We start from the raw sequence: 10,000 nt of genomic DNA on the forward strand, positions 1-10,000 counted from the left end.
ATACTGCATGTCAATTGAAATCCTTACTGAAATGCACACCTTCTCAAGATTGCGCTTGACTGGCGTGTCAGGCACTCAATTACAGCTGTTTTATCAAGACAATGTGTTCGTTTTGTAAAATATAGTTCCGGTCTGGTGTGGCACCCCAGCTAACGCACAACGTTGCCACAACGTTGCCACAACGTTTCGTGTTAGCAGGGACTGTCTGCGGCGCGCTGGTGTGTCCCGGACTTTAGAGTAGAGAGACAGTTCATTTGCAAGTATCAGCGGCAGAAACGGATATTGCCTTCCCTTTAAGTAGAGCGTCAGGGACAGCCTCCCTGGCTTACGGCCATACTAGCCTGAATACGCCCGATCTCGGAAGCTAAGCAGGCTCGGGCCTGGTCAGTACTTGGATGGGAGACCGCCTGGGATTACCAGGTGCTGTAAGCTTTTGCATCTTTTACACACCAGAGGGCGACAAATCACGAGTTTTAACTTTGGATACACGCAATTTCATCATTATTTCACATTTGACTTCCCCAAATACACAGGCATACAATAGATCTTGTTCTCCAACGTAAACGGTCCCTAGTAACTAGGGTACATTCGTAAATAAATTGAGCATCATGGCTAGAAGTGACTAAATGTTGCCTAATCTTTCTCATCGAGAAATGACACAATTACAGCAACACAAAAAGGAACTCCACCGGACAAAGTTCAGTGCTCACAAGGAGCCTCATTCAACACACACGGTTCCATTCCCATTCATGCAAAGCACGAAAGTGTAAAACTTGGGAACATACTTGAGAGCAAAGATCACATTCAATCTCATTCAAGGCACGGATGTGAATGCAACGGGATGAAATTACTGAAATGATGCCTGCCCTCGAACTGTGATGATGGACTACCCGACTTGCCAATAATATTGGGTTCTGGTGTATTGAAATACAGGAGCTGCTGGATTTGTGTGTTTTCTTACCCCCTCACCATAGTTTGTCAAATGTTTAAACAACTGAACTTATATTCAAGGTTTGTTTCTCTTCATATGTTTTACTGGTTTACATTTGTCTCAGCAACCTGTTGAATGATTCTTCTGCTTTCAAAACAAAATGACAACAGGATGAATGCACACACTTGAAAATACAATACATGCAATGTTATGCATCATAGTGATGCAACCTCCTTTCAGTTTCATACTGCATGTCAATTGAAATCCTTACTGAAATGCACACCTTCTCAAGATTGCGCTTGACTGGCGTGTCAGGCACTCAATTACAGCTGTATTATCAAGACAATGTGTTCGTTTTGTAAAATATAGTTCCGGTCTGGTGTGGCACCCCAGCTAACGCACAACGTTGCCACAACGTTTCGTGTTAGCAGGGACTGTCTGCGGCGCGCTGGTGTGTCCCGGACTTTAGAGTAGAGAGACAGTTCAACTGCAAGTATGAGCGGCAGAAACGGATATTGCCTTCCCTTTAAGTAGAGCGTCAGGGACAGCCTCCCTGGCTTACGGCCATACTAGCCTGAATACGCCCGATCTCGTCCGATCTCGGAAGCTAAGCAGGCTCGGGCCTGGTCAGTACTTGGATGGGAGACCGCCTGGGAATACCAGGTGCTGTAAGCTTTTGCATCTTTTACACACCAGAGGGCGACAAATCACGAGTTTTAACTTTGGATACACGCAATTTCATCATTATTTCAGATTTGACTTCCCCAAATACACAGGCATACAATAGATCTTGTTCTCCAACGTAAACGGTCCCTAGTAACTAGGGTACATTCGTAAATAAATTGAGCATCATGGCTAGAAGTGACTAAATGTTGCCTAATCTTTCTCATCGAGAAATGACACAATTACAGCAACACAAAAAGGAACTCCACCGGACAAAGTTCAGTGCTCACAAGGAGCCTCATTCAACACACACGGTTCCATTCCCATTCATGCAAAGCACGAAAGTGTAAAACTTGGGAACATACTTGAGAGCAAAGATCACATTCAATCTCATTCAAGGCACGGATGTGAATGCAACGGGATGAAATTACTGAAATGATGCCTGCCCTCGAACTGTGATGATGGACTACCCGACTCGCCAATAATATTGGGTTCTGGTGTATTGAAATACAGGAGCTGCTGGATTTGTGTGTTTTCTTACCCCCTCACCATAGTTTGTCAAATGTTTAAACAACTGAACTTATATTCAAGGTTTGATTCTCTTCATATGTTTTACTGGTTTACATTTGTCTCAGCAACCTGTTGAATGATTCTTCTGCTTTCAAAACAAAATGACAACAGGATGAATGCACACACTTGAAAATACAATACATGCAATGTTATGCATCATAGTGATGCAACCTCCTTTCAGTTTCATACTGCATGTCAATTGAAATCCTTACTGAAATGCACACCTTCTCAAGATTGCGCTTGACTGGCGTGTCAGGCACTCAATTACAGCTGTTTTATCAAGACAATGTGTTCGTTTTGTAATATATAGTTCCGGTCTGGTGTGGCACCCCAGCTAACGCACAACGTTGCCACAATGTTGCCACAACGTGGCGTGTTAGCAGGGACTGGCTGCGGCGCGCTGGTGTGTCCCGGGCTTTAGAGTAGAGAGACAGTTCAACTGCAAGTATGAGCGGCAGAAACGGATATTGCCTTCCCTTTAAGTAGAGCGTCAGGGACAGCCTCCCTGGCTTACGGCCATACTAGCCTGAATACGCCCGATCTCGTCCGATCTCGGAAGCTAAGCAGGCTCGGGCCTGGTCAGTACTTGGATGGGAGAGCGCCTGGGAATACCAGGTGCTGTAAGCTTTTGCATCTTTTACACACCAGAGGGCGACAAATCACGATTTTTAACTTTGGATACGCGCAATTTCATCATTATTTCAGATTTGACTTCCCCAAATACACAGGCATACAATAGATCTTGTTCTCCAACGTAAACGGTCCCTAGTAACTAGGGTACATTCGTAAATAAATTGAGCATCATGGCTAGAAGTGACTAAATGTTGCCTAATCTTTCTCATCGAGAAATGACACAATTACAGCAACACAAAAAGGAACTCCACCGGACAAAGTTCAGTGCTCACAAGGAGCCTCATTCAACACACACGGTTCCATTCCCATTCATGCAAAGCACGAAAGTGTAAAACTTGGGAACATACTTGAGAGCAAAGATCACATTCAATCTCATTCAAGGCACGGATGTGAATGCAACGGGATGAAATTACTGAAATGATGCCTGCCCTCGAACTGTGATGATGGACTACCCGACTCGCCAATAATATTGGGTTCTGGTGTATTGAAATACAGGAGCTGCTGGATTTGTGTGTTTTCTTACCCCCTCACCATAGTTTGTCAAATGTTTAAACAACTGAACTTATATTCAAGGTTTGTTTCTCTTCATATGTTTTACTGGTTTACATTTGTCTCAGCAACCTGTTGAATGATTCTTCTGCTTTCAAAACAAAATGACAACAGGATGAATGCACACACTTGAAAATACAATACATGCAATGTTATGCATCATAGTGATGCAACCTCCTTTCAGTTTCATACTGCATGTCAATTGAAATCCTTACTGAAATGCACACCTTCTCAAGATTGCGCTTGACTGGCGTGTCAGGCACTCAATCACAGCTGTTTTATCAAGACAATGTGTTCGTTTTGTAATATATAGTTCCGGTCTGGTGTGGCACCCCAGCTAACGCACAACGTTGCCACAATGTTGCCACAACGTGGCGTGTTAGCAGGGACTGGCTGTGGCGCGCTGGTGTGTCCCGGGCTTTAGAGTAGAGAGACAGTTCAACTGTAAGTATGAACGGCAGAAACGGATATTGCCTTCCCTTTAAGTAGAGCGTCAGGGACAGCCTCCCTGGCTTACGGCCATACTAGCCTGAATACGCCCGATCTCATCCGATCTCGGAAGCCAAGCGGGCTCGGGCCTGGTCAGTACTTGGATGGGAGACCGCCTGGGAATACCAGGTGCTGTAAGCTTTTGCACCTTTTACACACCAGAGGGCGACAAATCACGAGTTTTAACTTTGGATACACACAATTTCATCATTATTTCAGATTTTACTTCCCCAAATACACAGGCATACAATAGATCTTGTTCTCCAACGTAAACGGTCCCTAGTAACTAGGGTACATTCGTAAATAAATTGAGCATCATGGCTAGAAGTGACTAAATGTTGCCTAATCTTTCTCATCGAGAAATGACACAATTACAGCAACACAAAAAGGAACTCCACCGGACAAAGTTCAGTGCTCACAAGGAGCCTCATTCAACACACACGGTTCCATTCCCATTCATGCAAAGCACGAAAGTGTAAAACTTGGGAACATACTTGAGAGCAAAGATCACATTCAATCTCATTCAAGGCACGGATGTGAATGCAACGGGATGAAATTACTGAAATGATGCCTGCCCTCGAACTGTGATGATGGACTACCCGACTCGCCAATAATATTGGGTTCTGGTGTATTGAAATACAGGAGCTGCTGGATTTGTGTGTTTTCTTACCCCCTCACCATAGTTTGTCAAATGTTTAAACAACTGAACTTATATTCAAGGTTTGTTTCTCTTCATATGTTTTACTGGTTTACATTTGTCTCAGCAACCTGTTGAATGATTCTTCTGCTTTCAAAACAAAATGACAACAGGATGAATGCACACACTTGAAAATACAATACATGCAATGTTATGCATCATAGTGATGCAACCTCCTTTCAGCTTCATACTGCATGTCAATTGAAATCCTTACTGAAATGCACACCTTCTCAAGATTGAGCTTGACTGGCGTGTCAGGCACTCAATTACAGCTGTTTTATCAAGACAATGTGTTCGTTTTGTAAAAAATAGTTCCGGTCTGGTGTGGCACCCCAGCTAACGCACAACGTTGCCACAATGTGGCATGTAAGCAGGGACTGTCTGCGGCGCGCTGGTGTGTCCCGGGCTTTAGAGTAGAGAGACAGTTCAACTGTAAGTATGAACGGCAGAAACGGATATTGCCTTCCCTTTAAGTAGAGCGTCAGGGACAGCCTCCCTGGCTTACGGCCATACTAGCCTGAATACGCCCGATCTCGTCTGATCTCGGAAGCTAAGCAGGCTCGGGCCTGGTCAGTACTTGGATGGGAGACCGCCTGGGAATACCAGGTGCTGTAAGCTTTTGCATCTTTTACACACCAGAGGGCGACAAATCACGAGTTTTAACTTTGGATACACGCAATTTCATCATTATTTCAGATTTGACTTCCCCAAATACACAGGCATCCAATAGATCTTGTTCTCCAACGTAAACGGTCCGTAGTAACTAGGGTACATTCGTAAATAAATTGAGCATCATGGCTAGAAGTGACTAAATGTTGCCTAATCTTTCTCATCGAGAAATGACACAATTACAGCAACACAAAAAGGAACTCCACCGGACAAAGTTCAGTGCTCACAAGGAGCCTCATTCAACACACACGGTTCCATTCCCATTCATGCAAAGCACGAAAGTGTAAAACTTGGGAACATACTTGAGAGCAAAGATCACATTCAATCTCATTCAAGGCACGGATGTGAATGCAACGGGATGAAATTACTGAAATGATGCCTGCCCTCGAACCCGGATGATGGACTACCCGACTCGCCAATAATATTGGGTTCTGGTGTATTGAAATACAGGAGCTGCTGGATTTGTGTGTTTTCTTACCCCCTCACCATAGTTTGTCAAATGTTTAAACAACTGAACTTATATTCAAGGTTTGTTTCTCTTCATATGTTTTACTGGTTTACATTTGTCTCAGCAACCTGTTGAATGATTCTTCTGCTTTCAAAACAAAATGACAACAGGATGAATGCACACACTTGAAAATACAATACATGCAATGTTATGCATCATAGTGATGCAACCTCCTTTCAGTTTCATACTGCATGTCAATTGAAATCCTTACTGAAATGCACACCTTCTCAAGATTGCGCTTGACTGGCGTGTCAGGCACTCAATTACAGCTGTTTTATCAAGACAATGTGTTCGTTTTGTAAAATATAGTTCCGGTCTGGTGTGGCACCCCAGCTAACGCACAACGTTGCCACAACGTTTCGTGTTAGCAGGGACTGTCTGCGGCGCGCTGGTGTGTCCCGGACTTTAGAGTAGAGAGACAGTTCAACTGCAAGTATGAGCGGCAGAAACGGATATTGCCTTCCCTTTAAGTAGAGCGTCAGGGACAGCCTCTCTGGCTTACGGCCATACTAGCCTGAATACGCCCGATCTCGTCCGATCTCGGAAGCTAAGCCGGCTCGGGCCTGGTCAGTACTTGGATGGGAGACCGCCTGGGAATACCAGGTGCTGTAAGCTTTTGCATCTTTTACACACCAGAGGGCGACAAATCACGAGTTTTAACTTTGGATACACGCAATTTCATCATTATTTCAGATTTGACTTCCCCAAATACACAGGCATCCAATAGATCTTGTTCTCCAACGTAAACGGTCCGTAGTAACTAGGGTACATTCGTAAATAAATTGAGCATCATGGCTAGAAGTGACTAAATGTTGCCTAATCTTTCTCATCGAGAAATGACACAATTACAGCAACACAAAAAGGAACTCCACCGGACAAAGTTCAGTGCTCACAAGGAGCCTCATTCAACACACACGGTTCCATTCCCATTCATGCAAAGCACGAAAGTGTAAAACTTGGGAACATACTTGAGAGCAAAGATCACATTCAATCTCATTCAAGGCACGGATGTGAATGCAACGGGATGAAATTACTGAAATGATGCCTGCCCTCGAACTGTGATGATGGACTACCCGACTCGCCAATAATATTGGGTTCTGGTGTATTGAAATACAGGAGCTGCTGGATTTGTGTGTTTTCTTACCCCCTCACCATAGTTTGTCAAATGTTTAAACAACTGAACTTATATTCAAGGTTTGTTTCTCTTCATATGTTTTACTGGTTTACATTTGTCTCAGCAACCTGTTGAATGATTCTTCTGCTTTCAAAACAAAATGACAACAGGATGAATGCACACACTTGAAAATACAATACATGCAATGTTATGCATCATAGTGATGCAACCTCCTTTCAGTTTCATACTGCATGTCAATTGAAATCCTTACTGAAATGCACACCTTCTCAAGATTGCGCTTGACTGGCGTGTCAGGCACTCAATTACAGCTGTATTATCAAGACAATGTGTTCGTTTTGTAAAATATAGTTCCGGTCTGGTGTGGCACCCCAGCTAACGCACAACGTTGCCACAACGTTTCGTGTTAGCAGGGACTGTCTGCGGCGCGCTGGTGTGTCCCGGACTTTAGAGTAGAGAGACAGTTCAACTGCAAGTATGAGCGGCAGAAACGGATATTGCCTTCCCTTTAAGTAGAGCGTCAGGGACAGCTTACGGCCATACTAGCCTGAATACGTCCGATCTCAGAAGCTAAGCAGGCTCGGGCCTGGTCAGTACTTGGATGGGAGACCACCTGGGAATACCAGGTGCTGTAAGCTTTTGCATCTTTTACACACCAGAGGGCGACAAATCACGAGTTTTAACTTTGGATACACGCAATTTCATTATTATTTCAGATTTGACTTCCCCAAATACACAGGCATCCAATAGATCTTGTTCTCCAACGTAAACGGTCCGTAGTAACTAGGGTACATTCGTAAATAAATTGAGCATCATGGCTAGAAGTGACTAAATGTTGCCTAATCTTTCTCATCGAGAAATGACACAATTACAGCAACACAAAAAGGAACTCCACCGGACAAAGTTCAGTGCTCACAAGGAGCCTCATTCAACACACACGGTTCCATTCCCATTCATGCAAAGCACGAAAGTGTAAAACTTGGGAACATACTTGAGAGCAAAGATCACATTCAATCTCATTCAAGGCACGGATGTGAATGCAACGGGATGAAATTACTGAAATGATGCCTGCCCTCGAACTGTGATGATGGACTACCCGACTCGCCAATAATATTGGGTTCTGGTGTATTGAAATACAGGAGCTGCTGGATTTGTGTGTTTTCTTACCCCCTCACCATAGTTTGTCAAATGTTTAAACAACTGAACTTATATTCAAGGTTTGTTTCTCTTCATATGTTTTACTGGTTTACATTTGTCTCAGCAACCTGTTGAATGATTCTTCTGCTTTCAAAACAAAATGACAACAGGATGAATGCACACACTTGAAAATACAATACATGCAATGTTATGCATCATAGTGATGCAACCTCCTTTCAGTTTCATACTGCATGTCAATTGAAATCCTTACTGAAATGCACACCTTCTCAAGATTGCGCTTGACTGGCGTGTCAGGCACTCAATTACAGCTGTATTATCAAGACAATGTGTTCGTTTTGTAAAATATAGTTCCGGTCTGGTGTGGCACCCCAGCTAACGCACAATGTTGCCACAACGTTTCGTGTTAGCAGGGACTGTCTGCGGCGCGCTGGTGTGTCCCGGACTTTAGAGTAGAGAGACAGTTCAACTGCAAGTATGAGCGGCAGAAACGGATATTGCCTTCCCTTTAAGTAGAGCGTCAGGGACAGCTTACGGCCATACTAGACTGAATACGTCCGATCTCAGAAGCTAAGCAGGCTCAGGCCTGGTCAGTACTTGGATGGGAGACCGCCTGGGAATACCAGGTGCTGTAAGCTTTTGCATCTTTTACACACCAGAGGGCGACAAATCACGAGTTTTAACTTTGGATACACGCAATTTCATCATTATTTCAGATTTGACTTCCCCAAATACACAGGCATACAATAGATCTTGTTCTCCAACGTAAACGGTCCCTATTAACTAGTGTACATTTGTAAATAAATTGAGCATCATGGCTAGAAGTGACTAAATGTTGCCTAATCTTTCTCATCGAGAAATGACACAATTACAGCAACACAAAAAGGAACTCCACCGGACAAAGTTCAGTGCTCACAAGGAGCCTCATTCAACACACACGGTTCCATTCCCATTCATACAAAGCACGAAAGTGTAAAACTTGGGAACATACTTGAGAGCAAAGATCACATTCAATCTCATTCAAGGCACGGATGTGAATGCAACGGGATGAAATTACTGAAATGATGCCTGCCCTCGAACTGTGATGATGGACTACCCGACTCGCCAATAATATTGGGTTCTGGTGTATTGAAATACAGGAGCTGCTGGATTTGTGTGTTTTCTTACCCCCTCACCATAGTTTGTCAAATGTTTAAACAACTGAACTTATATTCAAGGTTTGTTTCTCTTCATATGTTTTACTGGTTTACATTTGTCTCAGCAACCTGTTGAATGATTCTTCTGCTTTCAAAACAAAATGACAACAGGATGAATGCACACACTTGAAAATACAATACATGCAATGTTATGCATCATAGTGATGCAACCTCCTTTCAGTTTCATACTGCATGTCAATTGAAATCCTTACTGAAATGCACAACTTCTCAAGATTGCGCTTGACTGGCGTGTCAGGCACTCAATTACAGCTGTATTATCAAGACAATGTGTTCGTTTTGTAAAATATAGTTCCGGTCTGGTGTGGCACCCCAGCTAACGCACAACGTTGCCACAACGTTTCGTGTTAGCAGGGACTGTCTGCGGCGCGCTGGTGTGTCCCGGACTTTAGAGTAGAGAGACAGTTCAACTGCAAGTATGAGCGGCAGAAACGGATATTGCCTTCCCTTTAAGTAGAGCGTAAGGGACAGCCTACCTGGCTTACGGCCATACTAGCCTGAATACGCCCGATCTCGTCCGATCTCGGAAGCTAAGCAGGCTCGGGCCTGGTCAGTACTTGGATGGGAGACCGCCTGGGAATACCAGGTGCTGTAAGCTTTTGCATCTTTTACACACCAGAGGGCGACAAATCACGAGTCTTAACTTTGGATACACGCAATTTCATCATTATTTCAGATTTGACTTCCCCAAATACACAGGCATACAATAGATCTTGTTCTCCAACGTAAACGGTCCCTATTAACTAGTGTACATTTGTAAATAAATTGAGCATCATGGCTAGAAGTGACT

General features: G+C 43.7%; 6 non-coding genes and 3 pseudogenes across 6 annotated transcripts; all 9 read left to right on the forward strand.

The window, feature by feature from the left end:
- Nucleotides 1-323: 323 nt before the first annotated feature.
- LOC136743739 (uncharacterized) lies at nt 324-432 on the forward strand (annotated as a pseudogene).
- Nucleotides 433-1,487: 1,055 nt separating this feature from the next.
- LOC136743419 (5S ribosomal RNA) lies at nt 1,488-1,606 on the forward strand. The gene has a single exon (XR_010815482.1). It is a non-coding gene; the product is annotated as a 5S ribosomal RNA (ribosomal RNA).
- A 1,066-nt stretch (nt 1,607-2,672) lies between these two features.
- On the forward strand, nt 2,673-2,791 carry LOC136743640 (5S ribosomal RNA). The gene has a single exon (XR_010815694.1). It is a non-coding gene; the product is annotated as a 5S ribosomal RNA (ribosomal RNA).
- Nucleotides 2,792-3,857: 1,066 nt separating this feature from the next.
- On the forward strand, nt 3,858-3,976 carry LOC136743538 (5S ribosomal RNA). The gene has a single exon (XR_010815597.1). It is a non-coding gene; the product is annotated as a 5S ribosomal RNA (ribosomal RNA).
- A 1,055-nt stretch (nt 3,977-5,031) lies between these two features.
- On the forward strand, nt 5,032-5,150 carry LOC136743495 (5S ribosomal RNA). Its single transcript, XR_010815554.1, has one exon. It is a non-coding gene; the product is annotated as a 5S ribosomal RNA (ribosomal RNA).
- A 1,055-nt stretch (nt 5,151-6,205) lies between these two features.
- On the forward strand, nt 6,206-6,324 carry LOC136743596 (5S ribosomal RNA). The gene has a single exon (XR_010815652.1). It is a non-coding gene; the product is annotated as a 5S ribosomal RNA (ribosomal RNA).
- Nucleotides 6,325-7,370: 1,046 nt separating this feature from the next.
- LOC136743742 (uncharacterized) lies at nt 7,371-7,479 on the forward strand (annotated as a pseudogene).
- Nucleotides 7,480-8,525: 1,046 nt separating this feature from the next.
- LOC136743745 (uncharacterized) lies at nt 8,526-8,634 on the forward strand (annotated as a pseudogene).
- A 1,055-nt stretch (nt 8,635-9,689) lies between these two features.
- On the forward strand, nt 9,690-9,808 carry LOC136743420 (5S ribosomal RNA). Its single transcript, XR_010815483.1, has one exon. It is a non-coding gene; the product is annotated as a 5S ribosomal RNA (ribosomal RNA).
- The last annotated feature ends 192 nt before the right edge of the window (nt 9,809-10,000 follow it).

This window comes from Amia ocellicauda, unplaced genomic scaffold, assembly GCF_036373705.1.
Source record: "Amia ocellicauda isolate fAmiCal2 unplaced genomic scaffold, fAmiCal2.hap1 HAP1_SCAFFOLD_80, whole genome shotgun sequence".
NCBI classification, from domain to species: Eukaryota; Metazoa; Chordata; class Actinopteri; order Amiiformes; family Amiidae; genus Amia; species Amia ocellicauda.